This window comes from Helianthus annuus, chromosome 17, assembly GCF_002127325.2.
Source record: "Helianthus annuus cultivar XRQ/B chromosome 17, HanXRQr2.0-SUNRISE, whole genome shotgun sequence".
Lineage (NCBI taxonomy): Eukaryota > Viridiplantae > Streptophyta > Magnoliopsida > Asterales > Asteraceae > Helianthus > Helianthus annuus.
The window spans coordinates 28,443,071-28,463,149 of record NC_035449.2 but is presented as its reverse complement, the minus strand read 5'-3'; the positions used below and the strand labels follow the sequence as shown (position 1 = coordinate 28,463,149).

The 20,079-nt window shown below is 36.8% G+C and overlaps 1 long non-coding RNA gene across 2 annotated transcripts; it reads right to left on the bottom strand.

Annotated features, from left to right (window-relative positions):
- Positions 1-2,892: 2,892 nt before the first annotated feature.
- On the bottom strand, positions 2,893-5,553 carry LOC110898520. Of its 2 annotated transcripts, none has more exons than XR_004886511.1 (7): positions 5,298-5,553; positions 4,982-5,179; positions 4,281-4,571; positions 3,925-4,015; positions 3,629-3,832; positions 3,358-3,545; positions 2,893-3,117 (listed from the first exon to the last, which is right to left on the bottom strand). It is a non-coding gene; the product is annotated as an uncharacterized LOC110898520 (long non-coding RNA). The 2 variants fall into 2 exon arrangements; XR_002569468.2 differs by having other exon boundaries at positions 4,281-4,343.
- Positions 5,554-20,079: the final 14,526 nt, after the last annotated feature.

Below are 20,079 nucleotides of genomic sequence, written 5' to 3'. Positions count from 1 at the left end.
GTTTGAAATAATTCAATGCCTCGGACTTGAGTTTAAGAAAGTACACCCAAGTTTTTTCTAGAATAATCGTCAATGAAGGTAATGAAGTACCTGCATCCACTAATTGACTCCGTTCTCATCGGACCACATATGTCTGAATGGATAAGTTGAAGTGGTTTAGTCGCTTGCCACTTCGTTTTATTTGGAAAACCTTTCCTCGCTTGCTTGCCCGATATACATCCATCACATATGCTTATGTCTCTCGAAATTTTTGGTAGTCCATACACTAAATCTTTGTTCCCCATATCTGCTAGTGTATCTAGATTCACATGTCCATACCTCTTATGCCATAGTGTAGAGGTTTCCTTGGTAGTCATGGTCAATGCTAACGTTAAATCTTTTCCAGGATTGAGAGGGAACATTTTGTTATTTGTCATCCTTATGACACCCAAGGTTTCATTTCTAACATCCTTTATAATGCATTTACCTTCTTGAAATTTAACCATGTAACCTTTTTTTATGAGTTGTCCCACGCTCAGAAGATTATGTCTTAAACCTTTGACATAAAATACATTTTGTATCCTTTTGCTTTGTCCCTGTATTATAATCATGACCTCCCCACTGCCTACGACTTCTAACTTCTTATCGTCTCCTATTCGTACCTCTTTTCTTATTGACTCGTCTAACGTTATGAACAAGTCTCGGTTTCCTGTCATGTGGTTGCTGCAACCACTGTCTAAATACCAATGATCATCATTCACTGTTTCTTCCATATTCAGAATCATGAACATCGAATCATCTGTTTCCTTTCCATCCGGTTCATCCTCTTGATGAATTAACATGTTATCTGTACTTCCGTTTTCCTCTTTCTGTTTGCAAAACTTGGCGATGTGGCCTAGTTTTTGACAGTTATAACATCTAATGGAACTTGAATATCGATCCCTAAATCTACCACGTCCTCTTCCTACTCCACTGTTTCGACTTTGTCGAAACTTATCTTGATTGGCATTTTGAATTTGAAATGCATGTTCAATCGGAGGATCTTCGTATCTTTTCATTCGTAATTCGTGGGATTGCAGAATTCCCATTAATTCTTCGGTGGAGACATCTTCTAAATTCTTAGTTTCCTCTACAGTGATTACAACCGACTCAAAGTTTCGAGTCATGCTACGTAGAATTTTTTCTACAATTCGTTGTTTACTAATCTTTTCTTCATTCATTCTTAACTGATTCACTATTAGGGTTATTCTATTGAAATATTCTTCAACAGATTCCCCATCTTTCATGTTTAACGCATCAAATTCACATCTAAGAGTTTGAAGTCTTACAGTTTTTACTCGATTTTCTCCTCTGTATGATTTATGCAGAATATTCCAGGCCTCCTTTGATGAATTTGCCATAGCGATCCTTTCGAATACGGTATCATTTACTGATTGAAATATTATGTGCAGAGCGCGTTTATCTCTCTTGATTGACTCTCGATATGCAGTGTTGGCTTCATTTGTTGGATTATTTCCCAACTCTTGATATCCATCTTCGACGATGTTCCATAATTCTTGCGATTCGAGTAACACTTTCATTTGAATATACCAGTGGTAATAATTTTGTCCAGTGAGTTTGGGAATTTGGGTTTGAATTCCCTGTGATTGATTCATCTTCGTTTGATCCTTCATGAATGCAGTTGATTAATTTGAAACGATGTCCGGATCGTTGTGGCTCTGATACCACTATGTTGGAATTCCTTGCAGTATTCGTATGTGATTAGGGTTCTGCAGATCTCTCTTTGTTCATAAATGAATTGATAAAAAATAAAAGTGATACATCTGAAAGTATATGTATGTATCCGGGGTATACATGTGATAACCGTCCCCAAATAATAAATAAATAAGACATACTACTCTAATTAATATTTAATCTAATATGTAACATAATTATGTATTGTATCTAGCTTATATATTTAACCATGCTTGTCTAACAAGTAGTGCATTGATTACCTCCTACATCTCATTCTTTATGTTATCTTTATATTTTTTTTTTTATTATTTCTTTCTTTTGTCATGCATGAGGTACAAACAAATATGCTTGAGATACAATCTTTAAATTCTGGAGATGTGGATAGTAAATCTCTCTATATATAGATTCACAATAGCCAATTTTTTTGTAATTTGGAGATAGAGATGGGGATTCAGATGGATGAGTAAATCTCTAAAATATGGAGATGAAGACTTCAACGTGAGTTCTCTAAGTTAAAAAATGACAACCTTCAATGTGGTTGGTGAACTCGTAAGTGCAGTTGGGTCCTGCAAAATTGGATTTTTTTTCCAAGTTTTTCATTAATGGCTTCTCACATGCGCTTACAAAGAAAAAAAATCAACATACGCCTTTTTTCAATATTTGTATCAACAAAATTAATTATAAACTTATAGAATAAAAAAAACTAAGAGTGGTGGGTGTCTTAACACCCCTAACTTACTCTCTCTTCCACATGAGTTCACTTCATTTTTCCATTCCGGTCTTAAACCATCACTACTACAGAACAGAGCTTTAGACGGGGTGATATGGGTTTTAAGACGGTGTTTTCAACACCGTCTTAATGTACACTGGTTTAAAATCAAGACTTATTAGACGGTGTTCAATTTGAACACCGACTTAAACTTGGTGAACACCGTCTTTTGGTGTTCAATTTGAACACCGGCTTAAACTTGATGAACACCGTCTTTTGGTGTTCAATTTGATAAACTTGATGAACACCGTCTTTTGATATTATGATATAAATCGTCGCGTCACTATTTCTCCGTCGTCGCTGATGCTTAAAAAACGTTTTTTTTTTTGTTTTTCTTGTTTTTTCAATACAAACCTGCCAAGTTCCGGTTCATGACACACAAAAACAAAATAAACATAAACTAATAAGCATAAACGTAAGCATAAATGGTTGCCTTTCAAAAAAAATATAAGCATAAACGTCACAATCCGGGTTCGTTTTAAGTCATAATTCACAAACACGTCATAAAACTATCTAAGATATAAAATGTAATAATTGTACGTCATATCCGTGTCATCATCCGCTTCTTCATCAGATACTTAGTCAAATACTTTCCAAACAGCTGCCTGGAGGGGGGTTAAGTACTCATATGCAAGCTGGACAAAAAAATATATTTATCAATTTTAACATAAACTAGTATTATAACCGCCGCGCGTTGCTGCGGCATCAGTGTCAAAACATATTGAAACTCGAATTTATACTATTAAATGAAAACGTATTCCATTTGACAATTTCATTTGATCTTTGTTTAAATGAGCACCACCCACCATTTTCCGATTTTCAATTCCACCATCACCACCACCCAACATTTTCCAATTTTCATTACCACCACATACCTTTAATGTGCTTGATGTTAAAAAAAAGGTTTCCAGTCTTTGGGAGCGATCGATCGGCTCTCTCTCTCTCTCTCATACACACATAACTACAAGATCACTGCCAGCAAAACCACATCCTTCTTCGGCTACTCATCTCCGCAACAAATCCCTGGTCATAAACCATCACTCCAATTGATGCATGTCTAAAACTGTCACAAATTAAAAAAAAAAAAAGAGGTTTAATAGGTTTTAAAGTATATTGTAGTGAAAAGTTTATCTAAATTGGATATACTCTCTAAGGCGTAATCAACATAAGATGTTGATTATAAACAGGTTGATTTTCATGTTCATCAACTTAGGGTAGCAGTTTCACTGTTTCAGGTATTATGCCCATAAAATAGTGATGAAATGGTTGTGTTTGTTTGTTAAATACTGATGTTCTTGGTGCCCTCAGCTGACAGCCCAGAGCTTAGAGGATAAAGGGTGTCATCCACATCTAAAAGTCAACATAACAAAATTTCAAAATCCCATTAAATAAAAAATAAATTAAAATTTAATCAAGTCAGAAATGAAAATTTAGATGCTTACCAAAAAGAAGGCAATCAGGCATTCATATAATCATATCTTGACTGTGGGATCTGTTGGTGGTATTCATTTTCATAGTCCATTTTGTACTAACCTACAACAATCAGTATTCATCATTTTACCAAAAAAATAGTCAAACATTTGACCCATCTAAAACCTTATTCCAATGTTGTTGGATTTGATTTTAGGATTATCGGCTAAACCAAATACTAACCCAGAACAAATGCTTGTAATCAAGCTCAAATCGGGCGTATAGAAAACATTTATAAGACATTTGGTCAGATTTATTTGTTCACGTAGACGGTTCGATTTATTTAAATCGGGCGTATGGAAGTCGTAAGGGTAACCGAATAACTAACCAGATACGCAGTCACAGTCGCCGCCTCTACTGCGGACTTGTAAAGCTCAGACAAATCGGGACCCTGTAGTAAAAAATCTCAGTGATCATTGATAGATGTATATGTATCGTTCGTTAGTTTAATTAAGTCCGTTTAGACCCACACGTGATCCGCGATAGATAATTATTATATGTAATCAAATAATTTGTGAGTTGCATCTTTCGAGTATTTCTTCTTTTCTTTAGCTGCTGGCAACTCAAAAAAACTTGTGAGTTGCATCTTTAACATCTTCAAGAACATGAATAGGCCAACCTTAAAAACTTAAAGGATTAGTAGTTATCACACATGGCATTAGACTATTACGTCGTATGCAGGGGCGGACCTACGTTACGAGGAACGGGGTCCCCGGACCCCAGTCTTTTTTTAAAAAGTAGTAGAAACGGTATATAAAATTGTCTATGGACCCCATAAAATAGTTTAGTTGGACCCCATAACAAAGAAATTGAGCCTAGTGCAGTGGTAAAACCCCTTGTTTACACACAAAAGGTCATGGGTTCAATACCTGTTTCTTACTTTTTTTGTGTTTTTTTTTCTTGGACCCCATTGTCCAAAAATCCTGGGTCCGCCACTGGTCGTATGCATAGAAAAACATACAATTCAAATCATAATATGCATCACAGTATGAAAACAACAGCAGCATTAATCCTTGAAAACTAGAATACCTGAAGCTTGAGGACACTTGTTTGAGCTGGAATTAGGCTTGTAATTATAGGGTAAGACATTAAAACCAGCGGAAATGTTACGACACTTAGAGCAAAAACAAGTTGTGCATAATAACCGACCGGATTTCTGGTCCTGTCAGGGTAAGAGGATGCTGCCGGGCTGCTGGTCTGAGTGGAAAAATGCTGGTCTGAGTGGCCCTAAATATCAAGTTTTAACAATTAGCTGTAGATATCAAGTTCTAACAAACCCTAGACTATAAATTATCCAAATTCCAAGTGCCAGAAGAAAAAATTAACACAATATATAAAAAATTACCAAATTCATCAATTGTTGAGATACGGTGGTAAGTTCCTTGAAACCGGCGGTGGTGCGGCGTATTTCGGTGGTGGTGAATGGTGGGTCTCGGACACTGCAGACGCGAATGGTGAGATACGGTGGTTATTTAGGGGTCTCGAGTGGTGGGTGCCTAGTGCTCCGGTGGTGGTGCCCATCTCAGGTGGTTGTGGTGTCTTCTCAGGCTTGTGCGATTTGGGGGGAAAGTGGGAAGCAAAGGCCGCCTAAGGGTTTTGTTGATGTTAGGGGGGATATATCAAGATATAACACCAACCGTTGGATCTTTTTGTTGATCAAGGGCCAGACTCTCATCTAAGTTGCCAAAACACGGATTATAAGACGGTGTTCAAGACAACACCGTCTAAAGGTTGCATAAAATAGTATAAGACGGTGTTTAAGCATTAGACGGGGTTTTTTTGAATTTTCTTGAATATTTTAATCAAAACAACTATGGATATTGATTTTAAGACGGTGTTATTGCTTTAACCCCGTCTAAAATAAAACTTCAACACCGTCTAATACTCCATTTTCTAGTAGTGCATGGAAATGATCATCTTTCACATCCCCAAATGAATGGTTTGTACAATATAAATTAAAGATAGCATGTTTGAATAATATTGTCAAATAAACTTTAAAAAATCACAAAATAAAAAAGGTTTCATCGGTATAGCTATACCTGCCCATCACCATCCCGCATTGGATGGGGCGTCGTTCCCTAGCGATACCTCCTTCCTGCTACATATGTATACTTATACCGTCCTGCACCGACACCCACTCTAACTTGAAATTTACAGGCACGGACTATAAATTATCTTCCGAACTGATGAAGAGGACATCGTTCATTAGTTGGGGTACAGTGATCCCAGTGTCCAACTATCTATCACTATCTAATTGACTAGTTGTACGCCTAGCAGTGACACAATGAGTCAATGACTAAAGTAACTTTATGTATTGCTGGGAATCAAGAAATCATAAAGACAATAAGGTGAAACCCTGCCAAATTTGAAAAATTGACCACCAAAGTGTTATAAAGCTAGATATACACCTAATAGTAGTTAAATATACTAATACAATGTCTTTAATTATACAGCACACACTAAAAACTTAAAACAACTTAAAATCCCTCTCAAATCCGCATAACATGGCAAGCTAGTCAGCTAGAGTTTAAAGCATTATTAGAGAAATTTGCATTTCATGTTCAATCAAGAAATACATACAAATTCAATGAGAGCCACTATCAAACTTGTTAATCTAGTTTCTAATAGACTTGATATATTTAGAGAAAATTGATATATATTTATAGGAAAATATTGTATTTTTTTTTTACAGAAATCTCCTCCTAAAATAATGGAGAGAAATTGTATTATTTATGGGGTCTTTGTATGAATGATAAACAGAGCGAATATTACCACTTTCAGTTTCAATTTTTCTTATACTTGTGATTGATTCATGACACAAACACACATGGTTAAGTATAACCATATTTAATTTAACATTCTTTGAATTTCAATATTCTTACCAGAGGTGAATAGATCCCCCGCTTCTCTTTCTTTTGGGCTTACAGTGTCACCTTCTAAAAATATCTACGGTTAACAAATATAGCAAATAACTTTTTGTGTACAGGTATGACATAGATACCGACACAGAGGAAGGTTCATTTGAGAAGAAAATTTAATTGAGAAGAAAAAGAACAAAGGGTAGTTTCGTAAAACATTAAATAGTTTTTCCTTATCTCATTTATTATCATTTTTTACTAATTAATTAGTTATAAAGACTATTATCCTCCACACTAACTTTTTTTGCCTACACACATCAAAAGTTATCCTACATATTTCGAAATTCATCCTACACGTTGAAATTTATCCTACACAACTCGTAATTTATCCTACACAACTAGTAATTTATCTTACACTTTAAATTATTTTATTTTATTTTTTTTTTGAAAAAATATATTTTTAGAAGATAAGTTACAAAAAAATTAATGTAGTTAGCTATTAAAGAGGAAGACTACAAATTAGTGACCTATGTAGATTTACCAATGTACCCTTATAGTAAAATTAAATACTTATATTAAATGAAGTAAAATAAAACATTCTTATTGATTGAAATTTCTTCTTTTTTCTTCTTACAAAAAATTTGTTCTCATTTGAACTCTCCACTACCGACACAATCTTCATATACTAAATCCACTTCTGATTGTACGATTGGCCAACAACCGATCCTGATAGAATATGAATATGATAATCGTGCAAGTTACCTACGGATTTTCCACGAAAATTGACATGAGAATAGTAGCAGTTTTCTAGTATACTATCCGTTGAGACGTCTTGCTAAGAGATGTTGATCGGGGTAAATATTTATAATAAAAAATTGATTAGATGCATGTACATATATCATTACCATCTAATTATTCTAGTTTGATTTGTTTTCTTACTTTGAATTATTAGGCTGTCAAAAGACAAGGTCACGTGAAATAAACTTTCCAGCTCCTTCATGCCCAAATGCAATATGTGGTGTTTATTTCGCAAATAACTGTAGCAAAACTGTAGCAAGGTGTTAAAAGCAAAAGAAACAGACAAGGAGATGCAAGGCTTGGATCAACTAAATCAATAAAAGATATTGTTAAAAATAATCTTCTTAAAAATATATTTATATTAATACTGTAACGCTAAAGGTTGTTGTTAGTAAGACCTAAAATAAATTAGGTTTAATATTATCTTGTATGTTTAATTTCTTCTTGTTTTTTTTTTTCCTATTGGTATTTTAGACATTAGAGAATAATAAACTTCAGTCTGGGAGATCTCTTAATGATAATAGTTATTAATTACATTTCATGGTATGTTGAAAACGGTATGTTGAAATTTGAAAACATATAGACTATCACAAGGAAAAACTTGATAAATTTTTTTTGGGTAAAAGGATTAGGGAACATTCAGTTTAAAATTCATGAACCGGTATACAAAACCAATAAAAAGAGTCTTTACAGCAATTTTCTTTAAAGTAACACGTGTAGTTGATCATATGATATATATGGGACCAGGTGGTATCTGAATCAATAATATTATTAGCAACTTTTTTATTTATATTTTAAACATTTTTTAACATCTAAATATCACTTAATCTTGCACTTATAAGAATTTAAACGTGTCTCACGTTTTTGTTGTATGCACTGGAATATCGAGTTTGAAATTAAACAAGAATGAAAGAACAAATTGTTGGAATGATTGTGTAATGGGTCATTACGTAAATGATGAACACACCTTGCATATGCATTTAGATCATTAGTAATTAGTAATGGTTAATGCCCCATAAAGGGCATTTTTCGCCATATCAGCATTATAACGCCCCTTAAAAATATGTGTAAGGGTTAACGCCCCTTAATGCTCTTTCAATCCTTCTTTCCAATTTTATTTATTCTCATTTGACGTTATATACTAGAAACGTCTCTTCCTTTTCATACCGCTATAACGCCCACGAGAGGGTGTTCTCAATCCCCTTCACGCGCCTATAATGCCCATTACACATGGTCTTATAGATTACTCTAAATAACTGATTAACTGTAGTTAACATTAACTACCAACCTTAACCGCCAAACTAACTTACTGTGTTAAGGTGTGACCGGACATAAATGTTCTTGATATTAGTTTACTAATCAACATTCCTCCTCAAACTAAAATGGTCTGTGTGAAGGTTCTATGCTTCAAATCTTTACTCTTTGCTTCCCAGCTTCTTCAATCTCCACTCCAATCTCCTTAGAAGTTCATGACTTCATCATATGATTCATTAAACTTGCTTCTCCTGTAAATTGATCACTTCTTGTCTCCCCTATCTATGCATCTTATTTATTAACCAAAATTTTTGCCTTTTTGTTGCGTTTGCTTTCACTACAATATCAACATCTCCATTGTTATCAGTATCTTCAAACAATATTCTTCTTGTCTTGGTATCTTTATAGAACCATCCTAATACTTCAAGGTATTGTACTACACCATTTTCATTAACATACCCTTGTCCTAGTCATGTCGCATGTCACGTGCAACAAGTGACCAAAGATTTTTGTTTTCATAATAACCGCCAAGTAAAGTTCAAATAATTCTATTACCTTACCATCTTCCATTAAGCGAGGAATCGGTTTATCCTTTGATCAGGTTTTAACGAAATTTCTTAATAACCAGTTAACTAAACAATCAAATTCCAAAATTAAAAATTTCCATGTACTATAGGATTGTCTCATAAACTTGTAAAAGATCAAAGAAGGCTAGGAAACCATCATTAATGTTATGTTGGATGGAATTTCTAACTTACGTTTATCCTTGATGGTGAAGGATGTCTCTTGGTTAGACAAGATATCTACCTTTTTGAAATATTGTTGCAAATATTATGTTTAATTCACTTGGTCACTTTCTTATATGTCTTCTTCTTTATTGCCTTCAAATCGTTCAATTCACTGGTGCAAACCTGATAGAAACATCTCTTTGATTCTACATTTACTACCTTACATAACCACTTCGAATCTTTGCTTTAACAAGTGGTCGAAACTAAGTGTCTTTCTTTTAAGAGATCGCACATACATAACACTCGCTATTTCTTTCATTGAACCTTCAACTTCAAGATCAATTTTACCAAAGCCCTGTTTTCATCTCTTTTGGTTTTGATCCCTTGAATTTTCTTGGATATGGTAAATAGGTTGTGATTACAAATCATGTGATTATTATAGGTTGGGTTCACATACGATATCTCATTCTACGATTAATTGTTTGTCTCTATCACCATAAACTCTGTCTTTTGTAGGGTCTCATCCCTTTGTTTTGCCTCCCAATATTCGAAGTAATTCATGAAATGCCCTGGATTTTTACAATAAAAACACGACTCTCATGCTTCCTTCTTTTGCTGAGAGTTTTCACCCTTATTTGTTCATCACATTACTTAAAGAACTTTGATGGATAACATCATCTAGTTTTAATTTCTTGGACTTAACAAGCTTCCTTCTTCCACTCTTTGAAATTGTTCTTCGCCCAAACATACTTTTCACGACCGTAAACTTGCTTTCCACACCCTTTTTGCGTTTTCAAATGAATGGTAATCAAAAATCTGTGGCTCTGACACCACTTGTTGTAAGGATGATGATATCGTGTTTAAGATTGAACGAGAATGAAAGAACAAAGTGTTAGAATGATAATGTAATGGGTCAGTAAATGATAAAACACACAATGCATATGCAAATTAGAAATCCTTATGGATTTACAACACGCTAAAAATATATTAGTAGATAATCCTAAATAACCAACGACTAACTATAGCTAACGTTAACTACCAAACTAATTAACTTACGATGTTAAGGTATGACCGGACATAAACATAAGTTCGTTTTAAATTCATAATACTAATAACTAAAAATAATGTTCTTGATTTTAGTTTTCTAATCAAAATTTTGGTGGGGTAATTAGCTAAATACCATATCACTAGGTCATGGGTATAATATATAGTGGTAACACAAAAACTAAATAAAAAACATTACATCAAATCCCATTTTTATAAGATGGTTTTAAATTTGTCGGCTAACGTCAAATGTTACAACCTAGCTAAAATTGACAATGCAAATTCAAATTCAAATTATACTAACTAAATAAATGAGTGAATTGATGAAATATATAGGATTAAAACGTTATAGCAAACATAAAATTAAATAAAAGCAATAAAATAAAACCGAGAACACAAGATTCTAGTACTACAAATGTATTACACCCCCCTTCCACCTCAACATACTCATCACGTCATTTGGCTCTTTAATGTTGATTTCCCATTCACACCCTCATCAAAGTCGGCTACAAGGTTGGTTGTCCCTTTGTGGACTCATTTAACATGTGGTGACCCCATTGATAACATTTCACTCCACTTGACATATGATTAATGCTAGGCCAGGCCTAGGCAATTGGGCTAGCTAGTGCTAGTCATGCTCACACCCTATCAAGCCATGAGACGATGTTGTAGCGTTCGAGAGTAGAAGTGTCGAATAAACTGCCTGTATGTCTGCCTTGATTTGCCTTTTTTCATATATTTTATTGGCTATATAACTCTAAACAAATCAAAATAAATTTATGTTTTAAGTCGGGCCCTTGTGTCATATATATACACATCACATCAAATTATTAATAAATTTAAGAGTATAACATGATATTGGGGATTTAACATCAAATAATTAATCAATTTGAGAGTAAAACATGATATTGGGGATTTAGTTAAATGCAAAGTTGACATATATAAATTAGAGACAACTATCACATAATATGTCTTTTTTGGTTCAAGAAACAAAGCCATGCCCTACCATCTTTAAATCACACACGAAGTAATTCGGATTCAGGGTTGTTAAATTTCGATCCAAACATGCCACCAACTAATAATGGATTTAATCACTTGAATCTAACCAGGAGTAATCAGATTCCACTAATTATCAGGATGAATGCATGTAGACATTCGGGATATATATATGTTTTAATTACAGGCCTACTGTCTCGTCAATCAAACCAAGTCACCAATATGTTGGTTGGTGTAATTTAATTAAGATATTTTTATAGGACTTTTGACCTAATTAATTCAAGTAACCAACACTGATACATAGATGGTATTATCAATCATATTTGAAAGGTTGATTTAATCCAAATTTTAGGCACTGCTTACACCAAATTATTACAAGACAAATAGACAATATGGGATATTATCCACTCCCACCACCTCACAGAGAAGTTCAAACATAGTGAGTGACAATTTATACATATTTTACTACTACACAACTTGTTATTTAGTAAATCTGGCGACCGAGTTGCGACTTCACCCCTGATGGCCGCAAACTTGTTACAAATTTGTGATTGGTTCTATCCGGCCGCAAACAATAATATGAATAATAATGAATTAAAATTTAAATATATTATACAGTCGCAACGAGTGAAAAGATAAATAGATTAGAACTTAGAGATAATTTCGGTCACAAAATTGTCGAAAAAACTAACAGTAATTAAACAGACAAAGGTTATACTTATCAACTTTGGTATAACAAGGTATCATTAATATTTATCATGGAGGAAATTAAACAGACAAAGGTTATACTTATCAACATAACGATACTTCATATAACCAAGCTATCAAGTATTTAATTACTTGACCGTACGTAATCAGTTGATTTAATAGCATTTTCGGATAACATATCACTGATGGAATCGACCAAATAAAATACTTGGATGTGGTGATCCAAACGGCATTGTGAGTAGAACGGTAATTATAACCCAACCACTTACAATAATTAATCATAAACCAAAGAGTGTTTCTAATTGTGACTGTATCAAGATGTTAATTTCCTTATCCTCTTGTCTATTTGAAAACCAAGAGGAGCTGAGTACACCATGTTTAGTTCTAGTAACATGACAAAGAACGACTAGAAGGTTTGAGTATTCTAGAAAATTCTCGCTGAACACCAATAAGTGTAATCTTCTATATATATCGCTATAAAGTCACACTTATGTGTAGTCTATTTTTGAGCTCTTCCTCCAACCTACCCACATATAGTCTATTTTTTGCTACATACGTAAAATCATACTTGATTCACAACTTCCATTTATGTATCCAACGTTTTTTTATTTGAATCTATTATATTTTTTTATCATATTTGTTAGCTATGATTGAATTAAGTATTCTGTACAAAAATCCTACTTTACAAGCTTTTCATTATTTCCTCCCCCTCTCTTCATGTCGATCCCATGACATATTATACATACATATATATATCACGTGTGTATTATATTTTACTAGTTTTTCTCTTTTCGTGTCATTTGGTAGCCTTCATACCGCTATGGTTGTAGCTCGTGTCACCATATCCTTGCCTATATTCACTCTTTTACTCGCCTTATGGCCTTGGATCTGTCACCAATGTTTGCAACCATATAGTTTTCTTGTTGTATATGTTAGGCATGAATTTTATGCTAAGGATCATCTATCCTGAGACTGGGCATGGATCACGGATCCTTAACGGATGATGCAGGGAGGCTGAGGATCCAGGATCATTACTATTGTTTATTTATTTAACATTTGTCACGTTTTTAATGTTTATACACAGGTAATGGACGACATGGGCTTACTCTTTGCTGGAATCTCGTAGAATATGCTTCATAGGTACGTGCTTGATGAAAAATAACCATTTTGGAGAACATGGGTGACTTCCACCTTTTTCGGAAAGTTTGTTACTTGATATTTTTCTATCTTTAAAGAGGAAAACAGCTCATTTTAGGCATAATTCGAATACAACACACAAAACACACAACTCTCTGCAAACACTTAGCGAAATACACACACTTACACTAGCAATCCATTGTATTGAGCTTGTTTTCTTCTGAAGTTGTACAAGGATCATTATTGTTTTTGCAATACATTTGGTGATCGGTTGTAACACCCCAGTGTTTTCAAAAGTCAAAGTCAAAGTCAAGATTGAAGTCAAAGGAAGAAAAGATCGCTAACTGCGATCTGTCACTCCTTGCTCAATTACTGTTTTGACTTCTTTGACTGTAATTAGTCTATTTTATGTTTTTACGTTAGTTGTATTATGTGGAGTAATTAATTACAGTCGAATTAATCGAAGTATATTTCTCGATGCGAACCGCTTTACGACTGTGAATAATAGGAAGTAACAATGCGATACAGTCAACTGATCAATAATCGAACTAATCTAATCATCATCGAACACCAAACTCAAATATCGCAAGGATTGGTTATTGTTATACGCGTGTGTGTGCCTTATATGTTACTTGTGCATGTTTACTTTATGTTATGTGTGGTAATCAATCGAAACCCAATCGAACTCAATCGAAATCGAATTATGATAATTGGTGGCGAAAAGACAACGCGAAATATAGATGCTTGTGTGTTAGATATAGTAGTTGGGATTAAAACTAATTTGAATAGAAAACTCAATCGTATCCTCATCGATCGAAATCGAAATATCAGAAATCATCGCGTCGAACACTCGAATCAGGCAGCTGAACGATCAGGCTACCAGCCGATCGAACAGCCAGCCGATCGGACTGCTGTCCGATCGGACATGCTGTCCGATCGAGCTGCCTGGCCGATCGCCCAGCCTTTACCTCTTTTGGCATCCTATAAATACCCCTGACATTGTCAAACTTTCTACTTTTGGAAACCTCTGTCCGACCAGCACGCTCAGCTCACTTTTTCTCAGATTTATCTCGATTCCGGTAAGATTTCATCCTATATCTTGTACTTTCTTGATCTACACGCACTCCTACACCTTTCTAACTTTCAAATCTTAACTTTTAACCGTGAAATCACCAAGATTCAAGTGTTCTAGGATGATGTCATCATGGGTTCTTGAAGAACTTCATGTTTTGGCCTCAATCCACCAAGAAAAACTTGGATCTAGCCGATTTCCACATAAACAAACAAAGATCTTTCATAGATCTAAACATATACATGGTGAAAAGGATTGAAAGATGGTTTTCCAACTTTCTTTCAACTCTTTTACACTCAATGCCTTCAAAACCGATAGGAGCAGAGCTTGTGACGACTTGCTAATCATTCCGGTGATTGCATGGCTCAAGATCCGGATTCTACCCACGAGATTCACCGATTTCGGGTTAAACGTTAAACTCCTTCCCGAACCGTAACACCCCTTGTTTTCGAATGTCAAAGTCAAAGTCAAAGTCCAAGTCAACTTTGACTTCTTTGACTGTTAATGGTCTTTTCTTATTTTTGTATTATGTGGAGTGAGTGTTGTCTAAGTAAAATGATCGAATGTTTAATCAATGCGGCTGATTTACGACTGTGAATAGTAGGAAGTAACAATGCGATAAAGTTAATCAATCGATAATCAAGTAATCAAATCAATCATCGAACTCGAGCCTCGAATTATGCAAATTTTGGTATTGCTATATGTGTGTGTGTGCCTTATGTGTTACTTGTGCATGTTTACTTTATGTTTTGTGTGGTATTCAATCGAATCAGTCGAAACTCGAAAAGCAATCAAACTCAATCGAAACCGACATCGAAACGTGGCTTATAGATGATTGTATGTTAGATATAGGAGTTGGGACTGAAAGTAATTTGACTAGGAACTCTATCGTATTCGTATCATCGTCCATCGAAATTGAAATATCGAAAACCGTCACGAAGCACTCGAAAAGGGGTTCCTGGTCGAACAGGCTAGCCGATCGAACAAGCTGTTCGATCGAGCAGCCCAGCCGATCGGAGATCCTGGCCGATCGGCTACCACTTTCTTCTTTTGGAGCCTATAAATAGCCATGTCATTGTCACTCTTTCTACTTTTGGAAAGCTCTGACCGAACCAGCCTTTGTTCTTCACCTTTTCTCAGATTTCCCTCAACTCCGGTAAGTTTTCACTCTAATTCTTGTACGTTTTTGATCATTACACGATTCTACACCTTTCTATCTTTCAAAACTTGAATTCTAACCGTGAAATCACCAAGATCTAAGTGTTCTTGGATGATGTCATCATGGTGTTCTTGAAGAACATCATACCTTGGCCTCATTCAACCATGAATAGCTTAGATCTGACCGACTTCCACATAAACAAACTAAGATTGGTAAGAATCTTAACATTCTCATGGAAAAGAAGATTGAAAGAAGGATTTCCAACGTTCTTTCAACTCTTTTACACTCAAAACCTTAAAACTGATAGAAACGGAGCTCGAACCAACTAACTAATCCTTCTAACAGTTAAGAGGTTCAAGATTCGGATTCTATCTACAAGGTTCACCGACTTTGGGTTAAACATCAAACTACCGTTCCGAGCAGTTCATCGGCCGGACTAGGTGATTCCTGTCCGAACCGGTGAAGCAAGTAAGAACCCACGTTCTACGGTTTAACTCGCTGTCAAAATACCTTAAAATCATGACAAATAATCAAACAGCCAAGTGTTAGACGAAAGGCCGACCAGGTCAAAATTGCTGGCCGAACGGCTAGGCTGTTCGAACGAACAGCCCAGTCGATCGGACATACCAGCCGATCGGCCGATCGGCCGGGCCAGCCGATCGGCCGATCGGCCGGGCCAGCCGATCGGCTAGCACATGGTTCCATACTTTTCATTTTTCAAACTTCATGAAGTATGCTATTGACGAAAATGCTAATCGATTGGTAAACATTACTCTTCGGATCATGAGATACTATGCTTCAGCACTTAATCGATTTTGCAACTCGTTCATAGTATGGAGTGCCAGCCGATCGAACAGGCTGTTCGATCGAGTGACATCCTGCTGAGAACTACTTCTGAAGTTCCAAGCCGATCGGTTAAGCCGGCCGATCGAACAGACCGTTCGATCGATCGACCTGAAAGTTAAGGACACTTTAGTGTTCTCAAATACTACAACGAAAACTGCAAAAGTTCAAACCATCATACATAAACACATCAGAGGAAGAAACAATCCACTCGAATGGTCCAGCCGATCGAGCCTATCAACCGATCGAACAGGACTGTTCAAACGGACTTTCAGGCCGATCGAACAGCCCGTTCGATCGAACCTGTTGTTCGATCGACCAGGCCATTCGATCCATTCACACTTGTTTACAATTCCGCGTTACTCATTGTTATGCTATTGAACTATTCAGGCTAACCCTACTCTCAGCGCTCCCTTCAATCCATAATCAAACACTGTGAGTATACTTGAACCCTTTTTGCTTTAGCACTTTTGGGTATTACATACGTTACTTATCAAAATCACAATCGAACACACTATTCAAACTATTTGAATGCTAACCGAATGCATGTATTACGTGACTAAATGTATGCTTGTTGTTATGTTTACACGTGGAATGCTGTCTACCTGCCTCAGCAACGTAGTACTATAGTTTGGACTCAGCACCCGTTCACACGGGGGTTGTTAAGGACAATTACTTGCATGGATTACGGTGGTAATCATGTATTGCGAACCGTCTCGGACAGTCAACCCGCAGACGTTGGTATCGATAGGTCCATGTCGATAATTAACATGCATCATTTCCCTCTGTGTACGTGCTGGTTATGCGTAAACTATTCGAACTCTATATGCTATTATCAAACTTGTATGCTCACCTTTACATTTTATGTATTGACTTTATTTTAACGTATGTGACAGGTGTTTAGGATGCTTACTTGCTTTATCTGCTGTGAAATCGAGGCTAGGAAAGAGTCTAGAAACAAAGACAGTTTATATTTATGTACTTAAATCTGAGTTGTCGGAACATGTTTTGTTTGAAGGATAGCTATGTCTGTAATAACTAAATTTATCTTATGGGTCACGGTATGGGACGTGATATTTAAACTATTCGGTAATAATAGTTGTTATGGAATTTCTTTGAACAATCTGTTTCTCTCAGTGCCATGCCCTGATGATTCCGCCATAGGTTGGGGTGTGACAGATTGGTATCAGAGCCATAACTATAGGGAATTAGGCTAGACACGACCTAGTCCGGGTCGCTGTCTTAGAGACCTAGACTATAGTTAGGAACCAACAGACCAAGCTTATGTGCTCTATTCTACAATTCTTCGCTACCACTGCACCCGAATTTCCAGTTTAAGGCCAAGCGATTCAGTCAGAATAGGTGTGAAAACCGCAAACTCCCGATTGAATTGCCTGACTTACGATGATTTTATCCATTTACTCATGCTTATCCTGATATTTTCAATAACATAAAAGGAGAATTATACCAAATCAGGAGTGAAATCCCCATTTTGATGAAAATTCTTCTTAGATTTTCCTAAAAACAAGGAAAAAATTGCTAAGCCAGGGGTGAAACCCTAACCTTGGCAATTTATTCCGGACATGTTTCATCTCACCAAAGCTTTGACGGACTCTAACGACCTGAACTCACAAGTATGACCTAGGGAATACGCGCGGAATGCCCAAGAATCGAGGCAGAAACGCGATCCCAAATTCAAAAAGTGACGACAAGTCTACTGCAAATAGTCGAATCGCTTTGGGTAGTCGATGTCTAGTAGCCGCAGACAATCTATTTCTCGATATCATGTGTTTCGATTTTATGTGTTTTATGTGTGTATACCTGTTTATGTGTTTTATTTTGATGATCGCTAGATTTTTGCTATCACTCTGATTAACACACACGACTCGTATCGCTATCCTATCTCAAAATGGTAACAAGTTGCTATAGTTCTAGACGATACTATGCTACGAAATACAGTTATACTATACTATTCGACACGCTATACGACTTTACGAAACTACTCGATGTGCTATGTACGAACGACACGCGAGCTTTGAATGATAGGATCTTGAGGCAGTCAGAATATTCTGTGCTTATAGGAGAGCTACGTGCTTGTGTGTTTCCGTGATCTATGTGCTCTATGTGCTTTTGTGCTCTATGATTACGTGTATCTGTGGTTATGTGCCTATGTGTTTATGTGATATGTGTTTCGACGTGTTCCTAAGCTTTAGTAGTCTAAACGTGTGAGGTGAGATTCGACTTCGTTGTGTTGAGTCCCGTGACGATGTCTGTTGCAGACCATGTCGTCGTCTGGATCCCGACACCACTTGACTCGTCAAGAGAAGAGAGACAAGCGTCTCGCCGCCATCATCGCCAAAAGTGTAGCAAAGGCGGTGAGCAACATTTATGAGAACGCCAGCAAGTCGTCTAAAGAATCGCGAACAGACGCTCCCAAAGATGCTAGCAAAGCTGCTTTCAGTTTCAAGCAGTTCAAAGCATGCGGACCCAAAGAGTTCACCGGAGAAGATGGCCCTACCGCCATGTTTCACTGGTTCGACTCAGTCGAAGTCACTCTGCGACAAAGCGGATGTCCTAAAAATCTCCGCACTCTCAATGCTACAGGCGTCTTCCAGTCCGGTGCTCTAGACTGGTGGACAACCGAACAGAACAAACGCGGAAATGATGCAGCTTACGAGCTAACATGGGAGGAGTTGAAGGCAATTATGATCGACGAATTTTGCCCTCCTCATGAACGCCAAAAGCTGGAGGACGAGTTTTGGACCATCAAGCAGAAGGATGGAGACAACGCTGCTCTCACTGCCCGCTTCAAGCAGCTTAGCATCATATGTCCCGATTAGGTCAAGACCCCAGACCAAACCATCAAGAAGTACATTCGAGCCCTGCCCGATTGTGTAGCCGACTGTGTTCACGCCGCCAAGCCAAGAACGATTGAAGAGACTTACCTACTCGCCGCTGAGATCAATGACAAGCGAGTGAAGTCTGGCTTATGGGATAAGCAAACCAAGTCGTTGCATCAAGCCACCGCAACAGCATCCACCGACTCATCTGCTCAACCCTCCAAGTCATCAAGAAGAAAGAAGAAGCACAACAACAACAGCTCTAGCAACAAGAGCTGTGCTGCCGCAACAACTGTTGCTCCTCTACAAGCTGTACCAGCTCAGCAGCAACAGCACCACCGCTCAGCTCCAGCGATCAATGCACCGCCAGCGAAGCGTGCATACACAGGCCCTCACCTGCTCTGCCCGACATGCTCGTATCATCATCCAGTGGGTCTAGCCTATCGTTTTTGCGCTCACTGCAACCTTTACGGTCATTTCACTGCGAACTGTCGTTTTGGTCCCCGTCAAGCCCTATTGCAAGCTACTGCCAACCAAGCTCTACTCCCCGCCCCTCAAGGCCAACAAGCAGCTCAAGCACCTGCAGTCAATGCTCGAGTCTGCTTTGCATGTGGTGATCCTAACCACTTTTCAAACAGGTGCCCGAACAGGGTGGTGAAGCAAGAGCCCCAGCAGCCTCAGCAACAACAG